Consider the following 11,557-nt stretch of genomic DNA (forward strand, 5'->3'; position numbering starts at 1 on the left):
CCCATAGACCCCATTCTAGTGGTGAGATTCTTTGAGACAACAGGACATTATGCCAAACAAGATCACAAATCTGCATCTTTAGACTCTGAAAGACTGAAGCTGCCTTCCTGGAAGTGTTTGCCTTCAGTAACTGAAAGAATGTACTGAGAAAAAAAATGAAATTAAAAAAAGACTCAAAATGGAGTCTTTCAGGCCAGGCTCCCTCACAGATTTAACACCTAGTCTAATTGACGTTTCAGCCTTTCCAGAAAGCCAAATGTCAACCAACAGAGTTTCCTGAACAATTCCAGTGAGATAATCTGCATAGTAACAGTCCACACTTTCCCACTAAACGGCTTCACCTAATATAGTCTTTGCTTTTGCTAACAAACTTTTTCTATCCTCCTTTCTGACCATAATACCCTTCCCTTTCCACAAGTTCTTGCAGACCCTTTCTCCATATGAAATGTTGCCAAACTCATGACTAGCTTAACAAAGCAATTAAAGTCCTTGATTTGTGAAGTTTGGTAATTGTTTCTATTTTCTGTTTCCTTTAGTTGCTGGTGCATTGTGATGACTATGAGTCTAATACTTTTGACTCAGGACCCACACATTTTTTTTGGTTGGTACAGTTATGGTGCTTGCACACAACTGACTGTGCCCTAAAAATCACAACCTCTCTTAGATCACCAGGAAGCCCAGAATGCTGAGCTAAAGGGCTTTTAGTTCAGCACATGTAAGCAGCACTGAGTATTAAACTCATGATCATACATTTATAAAGCAGATACCTTTAGTCCCAAGGCCCTAAATTTTGTCCTTTAATAAGAGCAAATATTTATAAAGAATGTATTTTTCTTGTCCTTCAACACATTACTTCATTTAGACTTTGCAATTCTGGAAAGTAGGCCTGCCATGTAAATTTACCTTTGGGAATACTAATAATCAGAGAGAACATTTATTCCCATAAATAGCTATTAAGACGAGTCTCTCTCTCTCTCTCTCTCTCTCTCTCTCTCTCTCTCTCTCTCTTTCTCTCTCTCTCTCTCTTCAAAGGCACCTAAAACTTGATGAGTCATTGTGCTCCACTCTGACCCTCTTTGTTAAACCAAATTTAAAGAGATTAGACCTAAGAGCAAGCTATGTCAGAGAAAAGTGTAAAACTCTCCATGCTAACTCAATTCTCAAGACATGTGATATGTACATTTAAGTACATGTAAGCTTCCTAATCTCATTCATTTTCAAAGGGAAATGATGAGTGGCTTCCCATTGTCATTCTGTATGCACAGCACCATACTTCATAGAGCTCAGCTTTTAGGGGTGAGTAGTCATGAAATAATGAATGTGCTAACATTTGACCACTTATAGAAACTTATAGCTTATAGAAACTTCATAGGGATTCATATAAACTATATAAGTTATAATGACACCTTTCACTGTATTAAAATTGTCATAAGTATTATGAACACATCTGGAAAAAGAGATATTGTATTTAAGTGGAAAAACAAGCTCTGTGTCTAGTGCACAAAGGAGACTGCAGAGGAACAAGTCATGGGCTTACCTGGCACAGCAAACAGATTGTTAAGGACAGTTAATCAACATGGGGAGTCTGGATCCAGAAGAGACTTAGGATCTGAACCCCCTATAAGATGTTAGCTATTGAAGAAAGTGTTCCTCACATTTTATTATAAAGCTATTCATAGAAAAGAAAAGTTGTCAAAGTTGCACAGTCTATCTGTACAAATCGACTTTCTACAATTAATATTTTGTTACATTTTCTCTGTAGCTTTTTACCCAAGACTTTCCACCATCCATCTATCCACTTTTTTTTTTGTTGTAGTGGAGGCCAGGCTGCTTTGGGGTCACATTTTACAGTGCTCAGAGTCTATTCCTGGTTCTGTGGTTAGGAGTGGTCCTGAAAAATGCTTAAAAGATTTTATGTAGTGTTGAGATGCCAACCAGTGATAGGCCACTGCAGCCACATGGAAAGTAAATTCGTTACCTCCTGTACCATCTGCCTTATTTTTTGATGCATATCTTGAGGCATAGAAGACATCAGTACAGTTTTCTTAAGCCTTGAATCAAGTATGGCATTGATTGTAACTTAAAATTTCTTTCTTCTATTTATGTGATTCACCACTAGCAGTGCTCAGATTCCAGGGTCAATTCCCCAAATACTTGGTCCATCACTATAGGTATAAAGATTTAGTGCTTGTGTTTAAAGCTGCATCTCTCAGTCAATGGTAGGGGACTTTCAGGGTCCACTCTCAATCTCATCGGACTTAGAAGCTATCAGGGTTCTTAGTGGCCACGCAGGATGTAGGTCTTTTCACATGCCTCAAAAGTACTTTATCCCTGTGAACTGTATGTCCAGTTCCCAGTATTTCTTTTTAAAGAAGAAATGTAATTTGCATAATAATTTTCATTTTCATGCAGGAAACCTCAAATCTTAAATGTACAATTCAATGAGTATCAGAGCATTAAAAGATTATTAGCCAGAGGAGTAATTTGACAAGAGTTGCACTTTTTTTCAAGACTGTTCTAGCTTTGGGTATATTATGTCTGGGGAGTAAGAAGAAACTATATTAATGAGATTAATTAGATGAAGTGAGGGCAGCTATGAAATGGTTTCTTGGGAAATGACAATAAGAGATGAAGTGGCCATGAAGGAGATAGAAGAGGTTTTATTTTAGAGAAGTTTTCAGTATAAAACGAATAGAACTTTGAGATAAATTTTATTTGAGGTGGAGAGAGATAGGTAGGTTGAGAAAGGCTTTCCAGTATATGACAGGATGATTGTGCCATATTCTGAGATGAGACATATATTGGAAATTGTATTGGGGGGCAGGTAGTAAAAGGTGAGCAGGTTTATACATAAGCTTTCAGGTACAGACATTAGTTGGTTAGAAGTCAGCACAGACTATGGAACACATTTTCCCTTCAGTGGAATGTGGACTATACTCCTAATAATCATTTTTATGTTTACAAGAGAAAAATTCTATTCCTCTGTTGAGAACCAGAACCTAGTGTCCTAATTTCCTATCAGAGATCACTATTAACTCACTTGGAAAGATCTGGAATATCCCTTTCCTTCACTTCTGGAAGAATTGAAAGTTGAAAAGATTCAATAGACCACTCTCTGAGACTATTGGAGAAGACAGACCAGAAATCCAAGAGGGTCTTAGTGGATATCAATGTTGATGAGCTTAGGCAACCTGGAATGAATCTTTCAATGCATCAGGTAGGTCCTAGAATGTTCAGACCACTATTCAGTAGCCCAGAGTGTCTCAAGAAGGATAGGTCATCCCCTCAATATCTATCTCCTGCCCCTTATCTCATCTTTAATCCCACTTAGGTTCCAAAAGAAATAATTCTTATGGTCTACTGCTGACTCCCTCCTCTGCCTTCAAAGATGAAGGGTTTTCATAGTCCACCAGGACACTGAAAGACTTGATAGGGGCATATTCTCAGACATTTTATTCATCTACATACTCCACAAATGAGCAGAAATAATTGAATCTGGGAAATGTAGGGAGGATTTTCTATTTCTCAAACATTGATTAGATTCCAGGCACCATGCTGAGCACTGAGATGCCTTACGAATGTGTGGAAGATCAAATCTATGGGCAGAGTAAAGGATAGTTGATATCAAATTCTGAGAAACAGAGTCCCCGCTTCCCATGTGGGCGCCCTAGACCCGTGGCAGCGCTGGCACCCCGAGCATCCTGCCCCAGGGACCCCAAGCCCAAGCGGAGAGTGGACTGGGTGAGTCCCCACTTCCCACGTGGGAGTCCTAGACCCGAGGTGGCACCGGCACCCCGAGAGCCCCGTCCCAGGGACCCCAGACCCAAGCGAAGAGCAGACTGGTGAGTCCCCACTTCCCACGTGGGCGCCCTAGACCCGCAGTGGCGCTGGCACCCCGAGCGCCCCACCCCTGGGACCCCAACCCCGAGTGGAGTGTAGGAGGTGTGAGGAGAATCCTGCACCTGACTCACTCTGTGCCACAGGGACAGGCTAGGACCATTAACTGGGTGAGATTGGTCCGGCCACCTGGACCTTTGGGTGACCTAGAGCAGCCTACCCCGAAGTGGACCTGGGACTCCCCAAGAGCTGAGGGCAGCAGCCGGCGGGGTATGGCTGAGGGAATTTCTTCTGCTGAGGCTGGGGGGGGGGGAGCTCCATTTACCCCCAGAGAGGGGAGTGAGGATAGAGACCTAGGCACAACAGCGCCTGCAACCATTGTGGCCAGGAGCAGAACTGCACCGGCTGACAGGAATAAGGAGAAGGAAAATGACAAGACCCACTGAAGGAAGGCTGACCTCCAGGTAGCAAAGGGGGGGAGAAAGAGCTAGGCTCAACAGTGCCCTCCACCATTGTGGCCAGAAGAGGATCTGAGCTATCTAACAACAAAAGGGAAAAGCAAGGGATTAAGCCACATAAAGAGCACAGGAGGAGCCAAACCTCAGCGGGCTCACCCAACAACCCCCTCTAGAACCATCCTCAGGAGGGAACCCATCCCTATGCTACAGGGGACCAAAGCAGGCTGAATTTAGAAGGCACAAAACTCCAAACCACAACAATAAATGCAAAGAAATATGGGTAAATCAAGGAGAACCCTAATATCTGAGATACGGAGACAAACCTACCAAGTTTCCAAGTCCACCAAAACGCACAGATCCATGGGAAGGAGACCTAAAAGCAGCCATGAGGAAGGAAATGCAAGAATTGATAAAAATAAATGAAAGAAACACTAGCTACCGAGTATAAGACATCTATGGATGAACAAATCAGCCAAATTAAAGAAGAAATGTTAAAGAACATGTGATATTTCATACAAAAAGAGTTGATGGAATTAAAAGACAAAGTAACAAGCCTTACGAGCAGAAACACAGAGTTGGAGAAGGACATTGAAGAACTCGAAGGAAAACTGCAAACAAAAAATGATCAAGAAAACAAGAAATAAAAAAATAAATAAAAGGCAAAGCACTGGAAGGAAAAGTCCAGTATCTAATGAACAAGGACAAAAGAAACAATCTAAGAATTCTGGGTATACCAGAAGGGGAGGAAATAGGGAAAGGGGAAGAACAAGTAGTCAGGGAAATAATAGCAGAGAACTTTCCCACCCTCTAGAAAGAAACTTCAGTGCAAATCCAGGAAGTGAAGAGAGTCCCTAATAAAATAGACCCTAATAAATCAAAACCAAGACATATAGTAATCCAAATGGCAAAAAAAAAAAAAAAAAGAAAGAGAAAGATGAACTCCTTACTGCAATAAGGGAGATAAAAACCTTAAGTACAAAGGAAGGGACATAAGAATCAAACCAGATCTCCCATTTAAAATAATTCAAGCAAGAAGACAGTGGAATGACATTTAAACGTCTGAATGAAAGAAATTTCCAAACTAGGGTCCAATACCCAGCAAAACTATCATTCACATGGGAGGACAGACTAAAAACATTCTCAAACAAGAACAAACTTGAATTATTTGTGCAAACAAAGCCAATCCTAAACGACCTACTCAGAGATAAATTACACAATCCAAACCCCCGATTGTAACAACAATCACCCCACACAACACAACTGCACAACAGTCCTCTCTCTCAATAATCTCCCTAAATGTTAACAGACTAAACTCTCCCATTAAAACACACATAGTAGAGAACTGGATTAGGAAAAATAAACCGGACTTTTGCTGTCTGCAAGAAACACACCTACAACTACAGGATAAGCACAGGCTTAGAATAAAAGGATGGAAAGTAATTATTCAGGCCAATGGAAAGCAAAAAAGATCAGGGACAGCCATTCTTATATCAGACCAAATTGCATTCAACCTCAAGAAAGTGATCAGAGACAAAGAGGGTCACTACTTACTGATCAGGGGAACATTAGATCAAGAAGTACCAACCCTGGTCAATATCTATGCACCTAATATAGAGCCAGAAAGATATGTGAGGCAACTGCTTGCAAACCTGGCAAAACAGATGAAGGGAAATGTGATAATAGTAGGGGACCTCAATACTCCACTATCACCACTGGACAGATCCACCAAACAGAAAAATAGCAAAGAAATAAGAGCTCTAAATGAGCTAAAAAATTAGAAGATCTAAGGCTAATAGACTGATATAGAGCCCTCCATCCCCAGAAAGCAGAATACACATTCTTCTCAAGCCCACATGGAACCTTCTCCAGAATAGACCATGTCTTAGGATACAAAGCCAATATATATAAGACCACAAATGTAAGGATCATTAGAAGTACCCTATCAGATCACTATGCAGCAGAGGTCAAAACTGACTTCAAGAAGAAGCAATGGAGAAAAACTAATACCTGGAGATTAAAAAAATGCTGCTCAACAACAGCTGGATCAAAGAACAACTCAAGAAAGAAATAAAAAAATTCCTTAAGACAAATGATAATGAAGAGACAACTTGTCAAAATTTGTGGGACACAGCAAAAGCAGTGATTGGGGGGAAACTCATAGCAATACAGGCCAATGCCAAGAAACAGGAAAATGAAAAAATCAACAGTTTAAACGATCACCTCAAGGAATTGGAAAAACAGCAACAGAGAAATCAACCACAACCAGAAGGCAAGAAATAATAAAAAAACAGAGCATAAATAAACAACATAAACTAAGAAAACAATACAAAAAATCAATGAGACCAGGAGTTGGTTTTTCAAAAAAATAAACAAGATAGACAAAACACTGGCAAAACTCACCAAAAAAAAAAAGAGGTAAAACACCCAAATCAGTAGTATCACAAATGAAAGGGGAGAGATTACAACAGAACCCCAAGAAATACAACATATCATGAGATCAAACTATGAACACCTATATTCAGCTAGGCTAAAGAACCCAGTAGAAATTGACAGATTCTTGGAAAATACCATCTTCCGAGACCAAAAAAGGAAGATCTAGAAAGCCTAAACAGACCAATCACCTCAGAGGAAATTGAAGATGTAATTAAGAAACTCCCTAAGAACAAAAGTCCAGGCCCAGATTGATTTACAGGTGAATTGTACCAAGCATTCTGAGAAGACCTACTAGCACTTTTCCATAGGCTCTTCCAAACCATAGAAAAAACAGGAAACCTCCCCAATTCCTTTTATGAGGCTAATATTACACTCATTTCCAAAGATGGCAAAGATACCACCAAGAAAGAAAACTATAAATCAATCTCACTAATGAACATAGATGCAAAGATACTCAATAAAATCTTAGCAAACCGAATCCAGCACTTCATCAAAAAGATCATACATCATGAACAAGTGGGTTTTATACCAGGAATGCAAGTTTGGTTCAACATACACAAATCAATCAGCATTATACATCACATCAACAACAAGAAAGAAAAAAACCACATGATCATATCAATTGATGCAGAGAAGGCGTTTGACAAAATCCAACACCCTTTCATGTTAAAGACACTCAGCAAAATAGGATTAGAAGGAACCTTCCTCAAGATAGTTACAGCTGTCTATGAAAAGCCTACAGCCAACATTATACTTTATGGCAAAAAGCTAGAAGCATTCCCACTAAGATCAGGAATGAGACAAGGCTGTCCACTCTCTCCACTCTTATTCAATATAACCTTAGAAGTCCTAACAATACCAGTCAGACAAGAGAAGGGAATCAAAGGAATCCAAATTGGGAAAGAGGAACTCAAACTATCTCTATTTGCAGATGATATGATAATATACATCAAAAACCCTAAAGAGTCCACAGTAAAACTCCTAGAAACAATTAACCAATACAGCAAAGTAGCTGGATACAAAGTCAATACACAGAAGACAGTCGAGTTTCTATTCACAAACAACAAAGTCGAGGAGAGCGAGATTAAAAATACAATTCCATTTAAAATAGTATCAAAAAAATATCAGGTACCTAGGAATCAACCTTACAAGGGAACTGAAAGACCTACACAAGGGAAACTTCAAAACACTTCAGAAAAAAATTGAAGAGGATCTAAAGAAATGGAAGAACATCCCATGCTCATGGATAGTAGAATTAACATATCAAAATGACTATCCTACCCAAACTACTATATAGATTTATTGCAATCCCTATCCAAATTCAGACATCATTATTTAAAGAATTAGAACAATCAATCACAAAATTCATATGGAACCACAAAAGACCCAGGATAGCCAAACACATACTGAAAAACAAGAAGCTGGGTGGCATCTCCTTACCTAACATGAAACTATACTATAAAGCCATAGTGATCAAAACAGCATGGTACTGGAACAGAGACAGGACCTCAGACCAGTGGGTCATAATAGAAGTCCCAGACATAAACCCCCAGATATACAGCCAACTAATATTAGATAAAAGAGGCAAGAACTTGAAATGGAACAAAGAAAGTCTCTTCAACAAATGGTGTTGGTACAACTGGAAAACCACATGTACGAAAGTGAAAGTTGACCCATACCTTACTCCTTATACAAAAGTCAACTCAAAATGGATGTAAAGCTTGAAATCAGACCCAAATATATAAAGTTTATTGAGAATAAAATAGGCAGAACACTCGAAGACCTATATATCAAAAAGGTCTTCAAGTATGGAGCACCAATGGCAAGAACTTTAGCATCAAACATAAACAAATGGGACTACATCAAACTAAAAGGCTTCTGCATCGCGAAAGAAACCCTACTTAATAGAAGAAGACAGTTAGCAGAATGGGAAAAGAATCTTTTCACTTGACATATCAGATAAAGGGCTAATATCTAGAACATACAAAGCACTCAGAAAGCTGAGGCCCCCAAAACCAAACAAAGCCATAAAAAAAGGGGAGATGAAATGAATAGACACTTCTCTGAAGAAGACAGAAGGATGGCCAAAAAACACATAAAAACATGCTCACCTTCACTCATCTTCACGGAGATCAAAATCAAGACAACAATGAGATACCACCTTACACCAGTGAGGATGGCACACATCAAAAATAATGGGAACAACCTCTGCTGGCAGGGATGCGGTATGAAAGGCACTCTCATCCACTAGGGAATGCCCCCTAGTCCAACACCTATGAAGAACAGTCTGGAGAGTGCTCAAAGAACTCAGAATTGAGCTGCCATTTGACCCAGAAATTGCTCTTCTAGGTATATACCCCCAAGTTGGAAGGACATTCTTCCCAAAATACATGTGCACCCCACTATTTATCGCAGCACTCAGTATATTAGCCAAGTCTTGGAACCAACCTAGATGTCCAACAACAGATGAATGGATCATTAAGATGTGGTATTTATACACAATGGAATACTACATGGCAGTCGGAAGTGATACAATCACAGACTTTGCAGCAACATGGATGGGCCTAGAACATATTATGTTAAATACAGTAAGTGAGAAAACAAAAGATAAACACAGAGTGATAGCACTATTCTGAAGCACCTAGAACATACACCTTATATACAACTAATAATCAACAACCAAATAACAGGGTGTAACAGGGTAAAAACTCCAAACACGGTAATACTCAACATATACTCGGGAGCAGTGCCCAAAATACATGAAAAAGGAACAACACAAACTCTTGACTACACATTATACCACAAAAAAACCAGCAACAGCAGAAACAGCAGCATAGAGAGAACAGGTAAGTAATCAGCCTTCTACTACAAAGGCCCATAATAATCCCTTAGGGATCTTATACAGGATCACAGGTAAAGTATACCACGGGAAATCACTGACTCCAAAGGAAACATCCCATAACACTATGATTTAATGCCTTAATCTTATTATATTTAAAATAACCTCTAAGCTTTTCTGTCCACAGTTGTTCTTGGACACAAAGTGTGAACAAACTAAGATGGCATCTCGGGGCTCAGTCACACAAGATACCATACCCAGCTTGCACTACAAGAGTGTCCCGAGAAAACTCTTTAACATACACTTTATCTCTAGGTTATACCTTCTTTTAGGATTTGAAGCATGTGACCAGTCATACCATTGAAGCAGCAACTGTGACATACAGACTTATGCTACAGGCCCTATTCATCGAACACATTAAGCAAACTAGCATTCCCTTGCTTTTTTCTCCTCTCTTCTCACTACTTTCTTTCTTATTTTTTCTTTTCTTTACTTTTCCTCTCCTTTCCTTTTTCCTTTCCTTTCTTTATAATGTATTTTCTCTTTTCTTCCTTCCTACCCCTTCCATATACTTTCCCTTTTCCCCCCTTTGGAAACCCAACTATCCCTTCACCCCTCAATCCCATCCTAACCTCCCACCATAGTAAAACTCTTCACTCTCAGTTATTAATCCATTAAGCATCAAGACTGACCTCCTACCCCAACGAACCAGTACCCAGCACCCAAGCGAAGGGATACCCAGTCAAACCCACACCTCGTCCCCTGCAAGAAAAGGCAACCAACTCCCCTGCGGACTCATGCTGCAAGGCCCTCCCTACTAAATCCCTCTACCGTGGACTGTTACTTAAAACTGGACTTAGCTCTAAAAGTATCCCCAATGCCAGAACTCTTACAAGACCTCCCTGCCTCAAATCCTTTGCCAATCTCAAGAAGGTCAGGGGGAGTGATGGAAAGGTGCCTGGGAACCCACACACCATAAGAAAATCCCAAAAGACAACGGGGAAACCTATACTTCCAACATAAGTATAAGACTGATATTACACCACCTCTTTATCTGCTTTTCACCAAAAGTAAGGTAGTCTCTTGCATCACTTTGTTCCTTTAATTATTTTGTTAATTCATTTTTTAAATGTTTGTTCTACATATACAGAGGTGAGCACATATACTTTATATCTATTTTTATCTTTTTTGGATATGTGATCTGTTTCTGTTTTCTTCTCTGTCCACCCCCAAATGCAATGACAATATAAAGTAGCACCATTTCTCCCTGCAAAGGCACACTAAAAAAAGTGAAAATCTTACAGATAAAAAAGAGCTCTTATCTACTAGGGATAAGAACTCATACTTCTTTACAATACAGGGATATCTCCCAACTTGAAAATATGTCACGCGGACCCAACTTAGACCTCAGGTGATTAGACACCATCTGTCCAGCCTTGAACCCTGGATCCCAGACATAGAATTGACACAGTTCTTTACAACAGCTACAGGAAACAAATCCAATCTGGGACATCCTTAATATCACTGGGCCACCAACAAGTGCCAGCTCTAATATGATATCCTGACAACAAGGAAAATGGGAATAACTTGACCTAAAAACAGGTTATCCTACCTCACCAGCTAACAATAAGACAAAATCAGAAGACTTGTCACCCTTTGGTTGGTCCAAAAGCCAAGATTGCGATTTACAAATGACTGGCTGCTAGAACCATGACCAGACTGAATATATCTTGAGACTAATAAAAAAGCCTTAGTCTAGGGTTTGAACTACGACCCTCACAACAACCATGATCCCCATTTCCAAAGGTCTGGCTGAGACCATTGCAATGGAGTGGGGCTTCTGGAAACACAATGAAAGACGCTATCCTAGGTTCCATCCTAGGATCAGTGCAAAGACCAAGACCATCAACCACAGAAGATGGATTAAAATGACACTGAGGAAACAGAACTTTTAGAACCACAAAGAAAGACTTCATTCATAAGTCCCACT

Source organism: Suncus etruscus, chromosome 9, assembly GCF_024139225.1.
Source record: "Suncus etruscus isolate mSunEtr1 chromosome 9, mSunEtr1.pri.cur, whole genome shotgun sequence".
Lineage (NCBI taxonomy): Eukaryota > Metazoa > Chordata > Mammalia > Eulipotyphla > Soricidae > Suncus > Suncus etruscus.